General features: G+C 39.8%; 1 protein-coding gene across 21 annotated transcripts in view; it reads right to left on the bottom strand.

Moving 5' to 3' along the window:
- The window catches only part of SIPA1L1 (signal induced proliferation associated 1 like 1), a 419,211-nt gene that overhangs the window by 253,143 nt on the left and 149,720 nt on the right, over positions 1 to 16,348 (bottom strand). For 2 of the 21 annotated variants that reach the window (XM_063596279.1, XM_063596282.1), the window contains one exon: positions 9,648 to 9,784. The exons of the other annotated variants lie outside the window; for them this stretch is intronic. The gene's annotated coding sequence lies outside the window, so the exon portion shown is untranslated. The remainder of the gene's footprint in view (positions 1 to 9,647; positions 9,785 to 16,348) is intronic. 21 annotated transcript variants of the gene reach the window in all.

Below are 16,348 nucleotides of genomic sequence, written 5' to 3'. Positions count from 1 at the left end.
ACCAGGGAACATTCAGTAGGAACACCTAAGCCACTAAACCAGCCAGGAGCACCTGAGCCACTAAACCAGTCAGAAGGTGATGGGGAGGGGAGGGAAAACAGCACGTATGTGAAAAGAAGGCTGAGCAGAAGACGTGAAACCTGAAGGATCAAAAGAAGTTTCCAGGTTGAAGAGGAGTAAGCAGAACTTTTCATGCAGAGAACTTACCAGGCAGAAAAATCCAGAGGGAAGAAAGACCACCGTGCCATCAGAAGATTATGGCAGAATTTGGTACTGAATCAGTGTAGCTACCCAAAGCAGTTCTTAACATGCTAGGAAGAGAGCTTTCAAGAGTTCTATCTAAAGAAGGGCCTCTGTGAGAAAGAAAGACCGGATAATTTTACATAAATATTTCTAAAACATGCGCCTTTAGAAGAGGCATGAAAAAATTTATTAATTTGTAGCACATAATATCAATCCTGTTCTATTTTTAAACCCTGAATAATATTTATAGATTTAAAAGATTACTTATTGGAAAGTAATAATGGTGCATTAAGAATTTTACAAAAGCATAGAAATGACCTGGGAAATAATTTGTCCAAAGCTGAAATATTTCTTTAAAATACTCTTAAATAACACCCTTCACTCTAAATTTTGGCAAGATGGTTAGGCAGATTCATGACTTAAAAAATAAAAGTTGTATTTGATGGCAGAAAGTCAACTTTTTCAAACTCAGTTTCCACTCCGCTCCCCTTCTTTAGCAATAGAAGTATCATTTTATTTGGGCTGGCAAAGTGCCCATTTAAACACCACACTTGAGCCTCCCTTGAAGATAGCAGTGGCCAAGGAGTTTCAAGTAGAAGTCAATGGGTAGAGATTCCAGAAAGTCTCATTTGCCTGTTTTCCTTTCCCCTCCTCTTGCAGACAACTAGGCTGGAGCTCCTGTGGATTTGGGGACAAAGGCCTTACACCAAAAAGGCTGAAAGCCAGGAGCCTGTGTCCTTTCCTGATGACTTGATAGAAACACCACCCCAAGTGGTTTCTCCACAGAAAATCGAACCCTGTATAGTCAGATACCTGTTCCTACTAGTCAAACAGAAATTTCACTGCAGATGCTGGAGAATATTTAAAGTACACATGGTAAGATTTGGCAAAAAACAGTTGCAAATACATTTAGGGTATTAAAAATATTTCATGATTCACTATCTTTTTCTGTCTAAATCGCACACCCATATGATTATGAAACATCTTTTTAAATCAAAATAAATGTTTTCCAATGTTTTCTTTGGGCAGGAAAGACACCCAGTTCTTGAAACATCTGATCGACTCTGGGTGCTGAATTAGGGAGAGTGAGTAGGGCCAACAGAAAGATCTCTGGAGAGAGGGTGTATAGGCAATGTGGGGGGGGGGGGGAAATGGAAGTTAAACATCAACAACAACAAATGTAAGCAATTTACAAAAGCTTCCTTGTGTTTTACAAGCCAGGTGAATTGTTAGATAAGAATCAATTTGGGGGTCTATGCCCTAAACCAGCGGTTCCCAATCTTTTTGGCACCAGAGACTAGTTTTGTGGAAGACAATTTTTCCACACACTGGGGGCAGTAGGGAATGGTTTCAGGATGATTCAAGTATATTACATTTATCATGCACTTTATTTTTATTATTATTACATTATAATAATAATAAAATAATTATACAACTCACCACAATGTAGAGTCAGTGGGAGCCCTAAGCAGGTTTTCCCGCAACTAGATGGTCCCATCTGGGGGTGATGGGAGACAGTGACAGATCATCGGGCATTAGATTCTCGCAAGGAGCACGTAACCTAGATCCCTCACATGCACAGTTCACAATAGGGTTTGCACTCCTCTAAGAATCTAATGCCACCACTGATCTGACAAGAGGCGGAGCTCAGGTGGTAATGGGCAATGGGGAGCAGCTGTAAATACAGATGAAGCTTCACTTGCCTGCTCACTGCTCACCTCCTGCTACGCAGCCCAGTTCCCAAGAGGCCACAGACTGGTACTGGTCCGTGGTCCGGGGGTTGGAGACCCCTTCTCTAAATGAATATCTGGTTGCCACTGCCCATCATCACAGGATTTCATGGACTTAACTGTAATAGCATTCTTCTGCTATTGATATCCTGTCATTTTATCTTTAAAAGGTAGAGCTGCTTTATGGCAACTTACCTGATAAGTGACACACATTTCATTTGGTTTTTGTGGAAACGTTATTGTACCTCTTTCTCTATTCCCACCCTCTAAAATAGCTAAAGGATCATGGGCAACGAATTACACTCATCTAAACATAGTAATTCCACAGGGCTGGGATGGAGTAAGGGGAGGGGTACTCCTGTCTTTGTGCAGAATCAGAAGTCTACTGACTGCAGAAGAGTCAGGATCATGTTCTCTACTCTAACTTAACTCTAAGCATAGGTTTTGTTTAAAGCTAGGAACAAAATCCAAATGGAGGCATTAAGCAAAGTAATTCCATTTCCATTTTTAGCTCTGTTCACTTTTTAAAACAAATGATTATTCCTCTCTATTTCAAATATTGGTTGCCAAACTAACAATAAGCCTACTGTCAAGTCTCTGCTATCTGACGATAACTGCTGAATTCCTACTGTATGGTAAGTTGTTACATAAACATCAGTTTTCTGGGATAGCAAAATGAGTATCACGTCCAGATTCAAACCTAGATTTCAATCCTGATTCTAATAATCACCAACTGCAGGTAAAACCTTGCAGATTTATTTCCCTCTCTCTGGCCCTAGTTCCTAAAAATCATAAAATGAAAATAATGCTTGGCCCTTCTGATACACTATGAAATCATTCCCCTTCTAACATTGTTGGAAAAATTAGTGCTAATATATATAAAGAACCTAGCAAAATGTTTGACACATAATGGGCATTTTATAATTATTAATACAATGCTAATTACTTAAAGGGTTTTAAATATTTAAGTAGCTAGACTACTTATTTGAGTATCAAAGATAAAAGACGAGAAAGTTCAAAAAGGAAAAAAAAAGATGAGAAAGTTAAAAAAAAAAAAGCTGTCCAACTAAAAGCTTCAAACAAAATAACAAATAAAATGAGAGGCAGAGTGACTTCTAAGCAACAGTGTCCTCTCAGCTGCTATGTGAAACACCTGTAGTGATGAGAACTCACGACCTCAAAGAGCAACTCCACCATTTATTCAAGGCTGCATTAAGACATACTGAGGATAGTGTCTATTATATGTGTCCGTTTCTGCAGCAGGCTAGAGGAACACAAATAATGAGGACACAGCCCCCTGCTTTTGAGGAATCCACAGCTTCCTCATATGAACAGACAAACATCGTACAGACATGAGCAACCAAAGAGGCGAACACAGGGTGCTATGGAGTGCAGAGGTGGGGCATGCAGCCCAACCTAGCGATGTCAGAGGGAAGGAGTAAAACCTTACCGGTGACAGAGAGCATAGTGCATCAGAAAGGCCTAGTTCCAAGCAGGAAGTGATAGATGATATGGTTGAGCAAGGTTCCCATCACAAGGCTTGAAGGCCACATGAAGACTCCTGAACTTTCTCCAGTGAGCTGTGAGGAGCCTTGGAAATGTTTTAAGCAGGAGAGTGACATGGTTAGACATGCTTTTTGTACAGAAACTCTGGTGGCAATGCAGAAAATGAAATGGGTGCAGGGGTGGGATGGGATGGTAAATCAGTAGTCTAGGTGAGCAAGAATAAGGCTACAGAAACATAACTCAAATTTTAAACTTTCCCTAACTGTTAAAATTATAATAAAGCTGGGCCTCTCTTGATTTCTGCAGAGGTTTTATACAAATGTAGTCTCCCAACAATTATCAGTGGCTCCAGAAGAATAGAATCAAGTGGTCTGGTTTTGAAGTCTCACAATGAATGCATGATACAATGTTGTAAGCAACACTGTACATGAAAGATGAATTAGGAGACATTTTCACAAAGAGCAATGTGTGCACAAAGAGCAAAGTGCAACTTCACCCTAAAATACCACAGAGCACGTTCCCCACTAGTTTCATGCTCAAATGCCTCTAATTATAATCATCTGTTATTAATAGAAAGAAAAACGGTACCCCAAACATCTATAATTTTTCTGCATGGTGTGGGTAAACTACCATCTAAAACAAATATTTAGATTTAGGTAAAGAATAAAATTCTAATAGCCCTCAAATTCTGACCACTTTTAAGACTTTTCCCTCGAAAGACTCGAATGTCTTTGGCCTGCAAGTATGAAGTCTCTTATCAAAAGGAGAGTAAAACAAATCTCTGGATATCATAAAGGATCATATCTGTGCTTAGCTGTCAGCTGAAATTGTTCATAAAAAAGAAGAATACCACCCAAGTTGTCTGGCTGACTATGAGTTGGCTGCTGCCTGTGCATTCATACACACACAAAAATGTGTATAAACATGAACATCTAGGCACAAATATCCATCTGGACAGGATGTTAACACCATTCCTCAATTCCTTACGGGTCCTATTCTCTTCCAGAAGTATAAAATCTACCAACTGGCTAAAAGCACTTCAATTTGGGTGAGAGGGAGAGAAGATGGAGAGGAGTCAATTCTTTGAACCCAGACAAGGACTCATCTCCATAAGATCATTCAGAAAGCTTAAGAGGTTAAATACATCAGAGCCCTAATTCATCCCTATGAAAAAAGTACTAAATTCTTCTCTCCTCTCTAATCCTGTCTAAGTCTTTCTTTGGATTTGGTCCCCGGCACAGATTTAATGAGGCGCGTTTCCACACACTTTGACTGAGAGAGATGTACTCAGGGAAAGAGTGGCAACAAAAAGTGGCTACTTATACCACACTGACTTGGGAAAAATTGGCAGAAGAAATGTTCTGGTGGCATAATGAATCCTGGAACTGGACTGTTGCCATTCTTTCCTTGGTTGAGATTGGGTAATCGCTAAACCCAGCACTTGATTTTGAAGCTTTACACCTCTGGTCAAAATATCCTTCACTGTTTCATTTGGTCTTCCCAATCCCCTCCCTCTCAGTCTTTCACCCCACTTAACTAGGGGATCTTATAGCTAAAAGCTGAAGAGCAAAGGCTCTACAGCCAGACCCTGTAGATTTGAATCCTTAGCACTTACCTACTCTCTGTGCCTGTTTTCTCTCCTGCCCATCAGGACCAGCTTCCCAGGGTTCTCCTGAGGATGACACGGCATAACCTATGTGAGCTGCTCAGCACAGGGCCTGGCACAGAGCTCCATAAAGGGTCCCAATGGTCTCATTAGTCTTAAGTAACAAAAGCATGGTAAACACTTAGGAGGGCAGCGTTCAAGCCCTGTGACACTTGCCATTTTGTGGAAAATAAATACTAAAAGCATAAAAATACCAATCAGTTACCATTTTGATATATCTATAAAGGGATGTCATAGGATTATCCAACTATCTTCCATCTTTGTATTTTATTATCGTTTTCTATAATTAAAATGCCATGTGAGTTATTCTTAATTACCTTAAACTTCACCTTCCTAATTGTCTACTCCTATATCCTGCTGTGACTCCATTAACATGGCCTCCGGGGGTGGACTTCAAGAGATTTATGATCACCTACAGTTAGTTTCCCCCTCACTAATTTTTAATGGTTTTCTACTGATAAATAATGACTTGAAATAAATTAGCTGATTTTTAGACCACGTAGTTGTTTTCACTAGGAATCCACTGAACTATATTTGTTTTTCACCAGCTGTCTGGATAATTACACTTAGTCTATGTTTTTAAAAAGTCAGTAGAGAATGAATATGTTAATCATTAGCCTCTCTTTTTTTGGGGACTTTTTTTTTTTTTGCTGTTGTTGTTGTTGTTTGTTTGTTTATTTTACAGAAGGTCTGGCTATCACCCAGGCTAGAGTGCAACTGGTGTGCAATGGAGCCATCTCAGTTCACTGCAACCTCTGCCTCCCAGGCTGAAGCCATCCTCCCACCTCAGCATCCCAAGTAGCTGGGATCACAAGCATGCACTACCATGTCCGGCTGATTTTTGTATTTTTTGTAGAGGTAGGGTTTTGCCATGTTGCCCAGGCTGGTCTCTGACTCGTGAGCTCAAGCTATCCACCCACCTCAGGTTCTCAAAGTGCTAGGGTTACAGGCGTGAGCCACCACTCCCAGCCTGGACTTCCCTATATTCTCTAATTCGCCTTAACTTATGCAAGGGGTTCAGAATGAAAACATATCAAATCACATCTCAAAGGCAACTCAATAATTGGATATAAAAGACTTAAAATTAGACATTTTTTAAAGTAACAAAAGATGAGAACCACAAGGTAAACAGGAAAGTGAATGACTACAGGTGTCCTGGGTGCATTTCTGCACCTAAAATCAAATAGCACTAAATGTAAATTTACATATGGTATTAAAATGCTCACTTTAAATTGTTAATTTTTTTAGTAGGGAGGAAAAGCAAGAAAAGAGTCCACTGTGATCCTAGCACAGAATTTCCACAAAACTGAAAGGTTTCTAGTTCGTTCTTGTATTTTACACAATATATATTAATTCAGCCAAGATAAAATGACCTTTGTTTTTTTGTTTGTTTGTTTTTTGTTTTGGAAACGGAGTCTTGCTCTGTCACCCAGGCTGGAAAACAGTGGTGCAATCTTGGCTCACTTCAAACTCCGCCTCCTGGGTTCAAGTGATTCTCCTGCCTCAGCATTCCGAGTAGCTGGGATTACAGGCACCCACCACCAAGCCCAGATAATTTTTGTATTTTTAGTAGAGACGGGGTCTCACCATGTTGGCCAGGCTGGTTTCAAACTCCTGACCTCAGGTGTTCCACCTAACTAGGCCTCCCAAAATGCTGGGATTACAGGCGTGAGCCACTGTGCACAGCTGACTTCTTCTTTTTTTTTTTTTTTTAAGACTAAGAGAAACAGAATGTCTATTATTTTAAGATGTGTGCAATCTGTGAAAAACACTAGTCTGGCCGGGCACGGTGGCTCACGCCTGTAATCCCAACACTTTGGGAGGCTGAGGTGGGCAGATCAACTGAGGTGACTCAGGAGTTCAAGACTGGCCTGGCCAACATGGCAAAAACCCGTCTCTACTAAAAATACAAAAAAATTAGCTGGGCATGGTGGCAAACGCCTGTAATCCCAGCTACTTGGGAGGCTGAGGCAGGAGAATCGCTTGAACCTGGGAGGTGGACGTTGCAGTGAGCCAAGATCACACAACTGCACTCTAGCCTGGGCAACAGAGCAAGACTCCATCTCAAAAAAAAAAACAAAAAACAAAAAAAACACTAGTCTAAACTTTGTATTTAAAAACAGAGGAGGACTGCATGCAATGGCTCATGCCTGTAATCCCAGCATTTTTGGAGGCTGAGGCTGGAGGATCGCTTGAGCCCAGGAGTTCAAGATCATCCTGGACAATATAGTAAGGGCTTGTCTCCACTAAAAATAAAAATTAAAAAAAAAGAATTAGTCCAGCATGGTAGCATATGCCTGTAGTCCCAGCTACTAGGGAGGCTGAGACAAGAGGATACCTTTAGTATGGGAGGTCAGGGCTGCAGTAAACCATGTCACACCATGGCACTCCTGCGTGGGTGACAGAGGGAGACCCTGTCTTAAAACAAAGCAAAGCAAAACAAAACAAAACAGGGGTTTAGACAGGTGTGTTGGTTCATGTCTGTAATCTCCTAAGTTTGGGAGGCCCAGGCAGGAGGAATGCATGAGCTCAAGAGTTCAAGACCAGCCAGGGCAATATAGTGAGACCTTGTCTCTATTTAAAATAAAAAAAATAAAAAAAAATTGGCCCCGCATCGTGGCACAGGCCTGTAGTCCCAGCTACTCAGGAGGCTGAGGCAAGAGGATCACTTGAACCCAGAAGGTCGAGGCTCCAGTTAGCTATAATTGTGCCACTAAACTCCAGCCTGGGTGACAGAGCAAGACCCTGTCTCTAGAAATGAATGAATGAATGAATACATACATATATACACACACACATACATACATACATACATACACACACACATGGAAAAAGAGGGGTACTGGTCCTGGGTAGGATGAAGGAAGGATACTCCATCTCATTTCTCTACTGAATGCAGTTATAATACCTGGAAAGATTATAAGCAGCTATTTGAGGGGTCTGAAAAGTAAACGATAGCAGGCTGATTAGGGAAGAAGAATGAATCTCAAGGTACTACCAAACTGGCAATGAGCGTCCCATTTTTTTCGTAAGAAATCACCAGCCTGGACTCAAGGCAGCTAGACATGGCATACCAGGATGTGGACAGAGGGAACAAACTGAGTTTTAGCTAGAGGAGCAGAAAAGGGAATTCCTAAACCTGGAGAGAATGGGGGAAACACTCCATTTTTCTTTCCTTTTTTTTTTTCTTTTTAATTCTCTTGCTTCCCAATCCAAGGCAATTCCAAGGTGGTGGTGGACAGCGGGGACAACAGTCACATATACTCTGAGGGAAAGGAATCTTCCTCTCTGATCAGAGGAGCTATGATCTCAAGATGTAGGAGCAAACATCTGCTGCTTTTTTCCTCTGTCTTTCTGCCTCTTGGCCCGAAATGCAAGCAGTCACAGGAAGTACACTGTCCTATTCTAATGTCTCATCTCTGTGGCTGGAAAAGTAAAAAGGGGGAACCCCAGGGAAGGAGGAAGTCATGGAGAAATCGACTTACACAAATATAACCAATTGATTCTTGGTAAAGGTACAATGGCAATTCAATGGAGAAAGATTGTCTTTTCAACAAAGGTGCTGGAATAATTAGACATCCATATCTAAAAAAGGAAACCTAACCTAAAACAGATCTTACACAAATATTAATTCAAAATAAATCATATATATCTAAATGTAAAACTATAAAACTTTTAAGAGAAAACATAAAATCTTTATAACCTTTAGTTAGTCAAAGAGTTCTTGGAAATCACCCCCACTGTACTTTAAAAAAAAGATAAACTGTACTTCTTCAAAATTAGAGAAATTTTGTTCAGAGAAATACACTATTAAGCAAATGAAAAAATAAGGTATAGACTTGGAAAAAAATTTGCAAATCACATATGCAACAAATAATTTGTATCCAGAATACATAAAAACAAAATAAAACTGAAAACTCAACCAAGAAATAACCCAATTTAAAAAGTGGTTATTTAAAACCTTGAACAGATGCTTCATCAAAAAAGATATACAAATGGCAAGTAAGCATATGAAAAAATGTTCAACCTCATTAGCCACTAGAGAAATGCAGGTTAACACCATAATGAGACACCACTACACATCCATCCAAATGGGTAAAATAAAAAATACTGATAATACCTTGATAACAGGAAATGCTGTCAAGGATGCCATGCATCTGAAACTTTTATACATTGCTGGTGTAAATGGAAAATGACACAAATACTCTGGAAAATAATTTCAAAGTTCCTCAGAAAGTTAAACATACCCCTACCATGTAATCCAGCAATCCCAGTCCTGGGAATTTACCCAAGGGAAAGGAAAGCCTATGTTCACATAAACACTAAAACACAAATGTTCACAGTAGCTTTTTTTTTTTTTTTAATACCTCCAAAGTAGAACAAACCAAATGTCCTTCAATGGGACACTGGATAAATAAATTGCAGTACCTTCATATAAAGGGATCTACTCAGCTATTAAAAGGAACCAAGTATCTATACTATCCACAACAAATTGCACGAACCTCCAAGGCATTATATTCAGGGAAAGAAGTCAGCTTCAAAAGATGATCTAGGTCCTAGCACTTTGGGAGGCCGAGGTGGGTGGATCATTTGAGCCCAGGAATTTGAGACCAGCCCGGGCAACACGGCGAGACACCATCTGTTAAAATAATTAATTAATTAATTAATTAATTAGAGATGGTCTGCTCTATACTTCCACATAAATGACGCCATCCCAGAGAGAACACTATCGGAGACCAGCCTGGGCAACACAGTGAGACCCGCGTTTTTGTTTTTGTTTTGCTTTTTTTTCTTACAGAGAGAAAACTATGGAGATGGGGAACAGATCAGTGTTAGACAGGAGGTAGAGGTGGGGAGACAGTATAACATAAAAGAACTTTTTTGTTCTTGTTTTAAAGAGTCTTGCTCTGTCGCCCAGGCTGGAGTGCAGTAGCACCATCTCAGCTCACTGCAACCTCCACCTCCCAGGTTCAAGCAACTCTCCTGCCTCAGCCTCCCGAGTAGCTGAGATTACTGAGTAGCTGAGATTGCACCACCACACCTGGATAATTTTTGTATTTTTAGAGATGGGGTTTCACCATGTTGGCCAGGCTGGTCTCAAACTCCTGACCTCAAATGATCCACCTGCCTCGGCCTCCCAAAGTGCTGGGATTATAGGCGTGAGCCACTATGCCTGGCCCACAAAGAAACTTTTTGAGCGGGGTAGAAGAGTTATGGGGTAGTTACACAAGTCTATACGTGTTTAGATTGATACCATCCTGGCTAACACGGTGAAAACCCGTCTTTCTTAAAAAAAAATACAAAAAATTAGCCGGGCATGGTGGCAGGCGCCTGTAGTCCCAGCTACTTGGGAGGCTGAGGCAGGCGAATGGTGTGAACCCGCGAGGCAGAGCTTGCAGTGAGCTGAGATCACACCACTGCACTCCAGCCTGGGCAACAGATCTAGACTCCATCTCAAAAAATAAATAAATAAATAAATAAATAAATAAAATGAACAAATTGACAGATTTGTTATTCGGAGGCACAAAAAAGTTTTAAAAAAACATAAAAATACCTCAAATTTACAAAAACATATTTTATGACTAACTTACATAAATATGGTACTGAAAACTGCCACAGAAATGAGTTTTAAAGATAATGGAACAATGTAGTATTAAGTGTTATTTAAACCAGTGTACTTATAAAATATTTTTAGAGATACCACAAAACCATTTCTTTCCAAAGTTAACTGTTCAGCCACAAAAATATGACTGTTTAACAGCAAGAACGCTAATGTTCAACAGAGCCCAACAGTTCTTGCCATTTGGCTTCTGGCTTTTGAGACGCTGATGTTACAAAGCAGGTGAAACATTCGGGAAACAGATGCATGAACTCGGAGTCATCCAAAATTTGTCCACTACAATCCAGGCCCATCTCTACCCCACCAGGTTATACATACCTCCTTCATTTCCTCAACAGGAAGCACCCAATACACATACAGTTTGTTTTAAAACTTGAAGAGTGTGTATACAAAAGGAAAAGGTCACGGAAACCAGTTTCAGCAGGAGCATCTGCACTGTGTCATCAAGACCACCACAACTGCGGTGCCTCTACAACGTGCCCAAATATGACCTACCTCACTGTAAACCTCCTGCTAGAAATGATGCTTTCCTCACTGGAGTAAATGAAAGTGAGGAACAGCTCTCAATTACACTGTTAAACAAAAATGATCCAGCCTTGGTTCAAAATGCTATGATAAAATAATTTCTTAACACTGCACTCTTTCTGTCCAAATACTATTAGTCTTCCACTGGAGGCATTTTAGCCTTTTTCAAGGAAACACAATAATAACCATTAAAAGGGCAATTTGGATGTTGCCCTCATTCCACTTTCACTGACTGCGCCTTCCCTTTTTCAGCTGTGTCCTATGTACATAGCTCTGGCCATTCAATTCATAAAATAACCACAAATGTGTTACATTGGAAGACATTTTGAAAGCAGAATTTTTGTTTTAATGGAGAAGCTATGGATAATTTTTTTCTTTCTAATTTTCTCTATTTTTCAAATGTTCCCAATATTGAAACATCAAGATAGGTGAAGAATTCCCTTTCCTCTACTCCTGACATAATTTGCCAAAAATTATGACAGTGACTTGTATTGGTTTTCAAATACAAGGAAAAATCCTACTGTTTGAAGGTATTACCTAATCCCCCACCACCATCATCACAAAGAGGAGGAGGGGGAAAGATACACTAAACTTTCCAACAACATTGTTCTCACCAATTAATAAAAAAAAATCAGTTACAAACATAAGGAAAGTCTGGTTATTTCTAAATGGGAGAGACTGCTTCTTGATGTGTTTAGCTTGCTGGAGAACAGTATGCAGGAACAGATAAGCATTTAACAAACCTGCTTTTATTACAATATTTCAAGCCTGAAGTATATACTATAGCATTCTTTAAAGACTGGTACTTCTTGGTGTTCTGTCAGACATGTACTTAAAAATAATCACCTGGTTACACATGACCAAACCTTGGCTCACATGCACAAGGAACACTGTTTTTTATTACATGTCAACAATGAACAGGGATGTCAAGTGACACCTTCACAGCAGTGCTTTCCCTTCTGTTGCCTAAGATGCTGTTATTTCTATTAGTCTGAGTGGCCAGCAAAGACATTCTACATTCAAAAGAAAATTGACAGTCAGAATTTCACACATGCACACACAACTACACACACAAAATGTTCTTAAGAAAACTCATTCATTTTACACGATTTACAGCCTGAAATTTAAGGGTTTTTTTTCAGGCTGGAATATATTAGTAATGCCTACTGGCAAAAATGCAAGTTAGAAAATCAGAATTAAGAATCAACTATAAATAGCCAAATGAAGAGAGGAAAAACTGGAAGCTATTATGTGAAGCCCGAAGATACCAATCAGGGGAGGGATTCTGATGGGTCCTACGTACTGATAGGAGGGACTGATCAGCAGTGTGGTGCACAGCAGAGATGTCCTCACCTGAACAATGACAGGGCTGAACTGAGATTACTCCACAAATCCCTCACAACTAAATAATTCCCATTCTATAATTTTGGCACAAGATTGAGACCCTTTTATATTGTGATCTCTTTATAGGCTTTGTCTTCTTTATCACCCTGGCATGGTGCCTGGACCTAAGAGATACTCAAACAGCTGCAGAATAGAATGAATTAGAAAAGAAAGTCAATTACTTGCAAAGGACGGTATCTCCCAGTGGGCATTATCCACTGGTCCACTGAAGCACTCAGCACACTCCCAGTTGGCCAACAGCAGAATCACCGTCAGTTTGGAGGATTTTTGTAAGTGCCTGACAATTCCATGTAAAATAACTAAATTTTCTTAGACAAAATTCACTTTCCAGCTAACTTCATAGTTGATCATAGCTTATACTGGGAGAAGTCTCAGCTCTGCCAACTATTTACGGCTCATTTTTATTTGCATTATCTACGTTACCTTCAACCCATAATTCTCTGTAGGAATCTTTATAAGCCAAGTGTCAATTTTGCAGCTGTTGCTTTAATTAAAACTGGTTAACATAATCTGTAAGTCTGATGAGTAAATGTAGCATGTCACAACAGGCTGAAAGCAAACAAGGGAATGCAGGACCCTTTGCACTATGGAAGTTCCACATAATCCCAGGATAGCTGCATTCAAAATAGGACACTTGTCATCTGACAGATGACATGAGCAAGGTTCCCAGTTTCAATCAAATATTAAATATTAGTACATTTTAGCTTATTTCTTAGAACAGCTTAATGACAGCTCTAATATTTTCTTCCTGTCCTTCAGCAAATGCACTTATTTGGAAAACATAGTTCTAGACTCCTTCTGAGAACATTTCTGTTCTCAAGTTATTTTTCTCCCATCACTTTGACCACATCACCCAAATCCTTCCTCAGCATTTTTAAAGTACCATTATATAAAAGAGAAAGCCCAGAATGATCTTCCTGTTTCGAAGACAGACTTACATCTCATCCAGTTTAACCTTTTATTTTCTATCCATGAGTAGTTCCACATATAGGATTTTTAAGGCAGATCCCCACTACTCCTCCTTTTCGCACCTAACTTTACGGAAGAAAAAACCAAAGAACAGTGCTAGAAATGAAAAGACCAATAAATTTGGATCAGAAAATCTGGGCTCAAATTCTGCCAGTACTAGCTGTGTAAAAAGGGATGAGGGAACAAACCTTTCTGAAACTATTTCTAAACTCAGGAAAATTCCACTTTGTTCCACTGTCTTGGTTATTATAAAGAGTAATAACTATTATAAATGACGAATAATGATTATGAAGATTAAAAGTAATTTTATTTCTAGACTTACAGTTATATATTAATTATGTTATAATTATTGTACAGATAAAAGCAATTTTATTTTTATATGTACATTTAATTAAATAAAGGTAATCTTGTTTATATCTTATTACACTTACATATGAAAGCTGAAAGTAATGTGTACTGTTTTCATTCATGGTCTCTCTTAGTCATTCTATGAAGCACCAACACTCAACAGCAACCAAATTTAAAAAGCCTCTCTTTAAAGTTTCATGTTATCCATTATTATAATATAATTATCATGTAATTAGAGAAATAACACCCATTTTAAGTGGAAAATTAAGCCAGGTGCTGTGGCTAACGCCTATAGTCCCAGCTACTCAGAAAGCTAAGGTGGGACGATCGTTTGAGCCCAGGAGTGTGAGGCTTCGGTGAGCTATGATCACACTACTGCACTCCAGCCTGGGTGACCAAGTAAGACCCTGCTTTTTTTTTTTTTTTTTTTTTTTTAAGTTTTCATAGAATAAAGTCCCAGAAGTAATATTAGCAAGACAACCATTTTTAGGGCTCTTGGCACATACTAGATGATTATTTTTTACAAAGTTCATATAGTAAAAACTCACTTAACCAAGATAATAGGAAACTTGGTTTGGAAACTGAGAAACACTATATATCTCAGACATTTTATTTAAACTGAACATGTTATACATTCATTAACCAACTTTGTAATGTAAGGACAAGGCCTTTTGTAAGAATAATCAGTCTCCTGAATGACTGTTAGTCTAGTCATTCTTATACAAACCACCCAAAAAAGCATCATGACAACTTTCAATTTCCCTTTTTATTAGAGTACAGCACAAACTCAAAGCTCTCAAGAAGCAATCTGAGAATGCTTAGAGTAGTTTAATTATTTCCCCCCAATCTTTTATAGTCATCATGACCACACGTAACATATTATAACAGCAGCTTTGAGTTTGTGGTTTTTTGGATTTTTTTTTTTTTGAGGCTTGCCTTTGGAAGCTTTCCAAAGTATTTAACATATTTTTGTAGAAAAATAATACCGATTTAATCAGATAACATAACATTTTAATTACGCAATTACAACAAGTCCTACTGACCAAAACAGGGTTTGCTACAAACAAAACTGACTCTTGATCAATATTCAAGTCAACCAGCTGACACAGAAGGACATGAGAGTCTAGACGGAGGCTGCCTGACCCAAAGCAGTGAGGGTGGTGGGCATCCATGCACTTCGCAGGAGGAGGTGGTCCCTGAAGAGTGCTCTCATCTCTCAGCACCTGGCACTTAGCATTATTTTAAAAGATATTTATTAACCCTTACGTGTATGAAGGTGCGATACAAACACAAGAGGCCCTGAACTGCTTCTACCTTCCTCCTCTACCCAACCTCCAAATGTTGGGCCCCAGGGCTTGGAGTCAGGTAGGCCTGGTCTCTAGCACTCCTATCTTTTCTATCTAAATTCAATAATTAGCTGACCTCACCCAGTCCCAAAGATTTAAATGCCATCCAGAGACTGAAGACTTTGAAATGTAAAACTCTAGATAACATCTCTCCCAAGCATGTCAAACTTAACAGAATGTGGATCATCCAACTCCCAACCTGTTCTGTCCACCAGACCAATAACCACTACTACCATCCACACAGCCACTCAGGCCAAATGAGTAAGTTGTCCTTGGCTTTCCCATTTGTAACTCCATATCCAATCTAACAGTAATTCCTGTCACCTCTCTCTGTTTGTTTCCCTGTCTTCTGTCCTTAAAATGTAAGCATCTAGAGGGAAAGGACCCTGTCTTGTTCGAGGATGTGCCTCCAGCCCCCAAGGCAGTCCCTGACACACAGCAAGTCCTTAACTCACACTTTTTTCCCCCAAGACAGAGTCTTGCTTTGTTGCCCAGGCTGGAGTGCAGTGGTACAATCTCAGCTCACTGCAATCTCTGCCTCTTGGGTTCAAGCAGTTTTCCTGCCTCAGCCTCCCGAGAAGCTGGGATTACAGGCACATGCCACCACGCCCGACTAATTTTTGTATTCTTAGTAGAGATGGAGTTTCACCATGTTGGCCAGGCTGGTCTAGAACTCTTGATCTCGTGATCTGCCTGCCTCAGCCTCCCAAAGTCCTGGGATTACAGGCATGAGCCAATGCACCTGGCCCAATTCACACTATTAAGTGGAAAACACTCCTAAAAAAACCTCTGAGGCCGGGTGCGGAGGCTCACGCCTGTAATCCCAGCACTTTGGGAGACCCAGGTGGGTGGATCACAAAGTCAGGAGATAGAGACCATCCTGGCTAATACAGTGAAAACCCGTCTCTATTAAAAAAAAATACAAAAAATTTGCTGGGTGTGGTGGTGGGCGCCTGTAGTCCCAGCTACTCGGGAGGCTGAGGCAGGAGAA

The sequence above is a fragment of the Pan paniscus genome, chromosome 15 (assembly GCF_029289425.2).
Source record: "Pan paniscus chromosome 15, NHGRI_mPanPan1-v2.0_pri, whole genome shotgun sequence".
NCBI lineage: Eukaryota > Metazoa > Chordata > Mammalia > Primates > Hominidae > Pan > Pan paniscus.
Note: the sequence above shows the minus strand (reverse complement) of the source record. Positions and strands in the feature narration are given on the sequence as shown.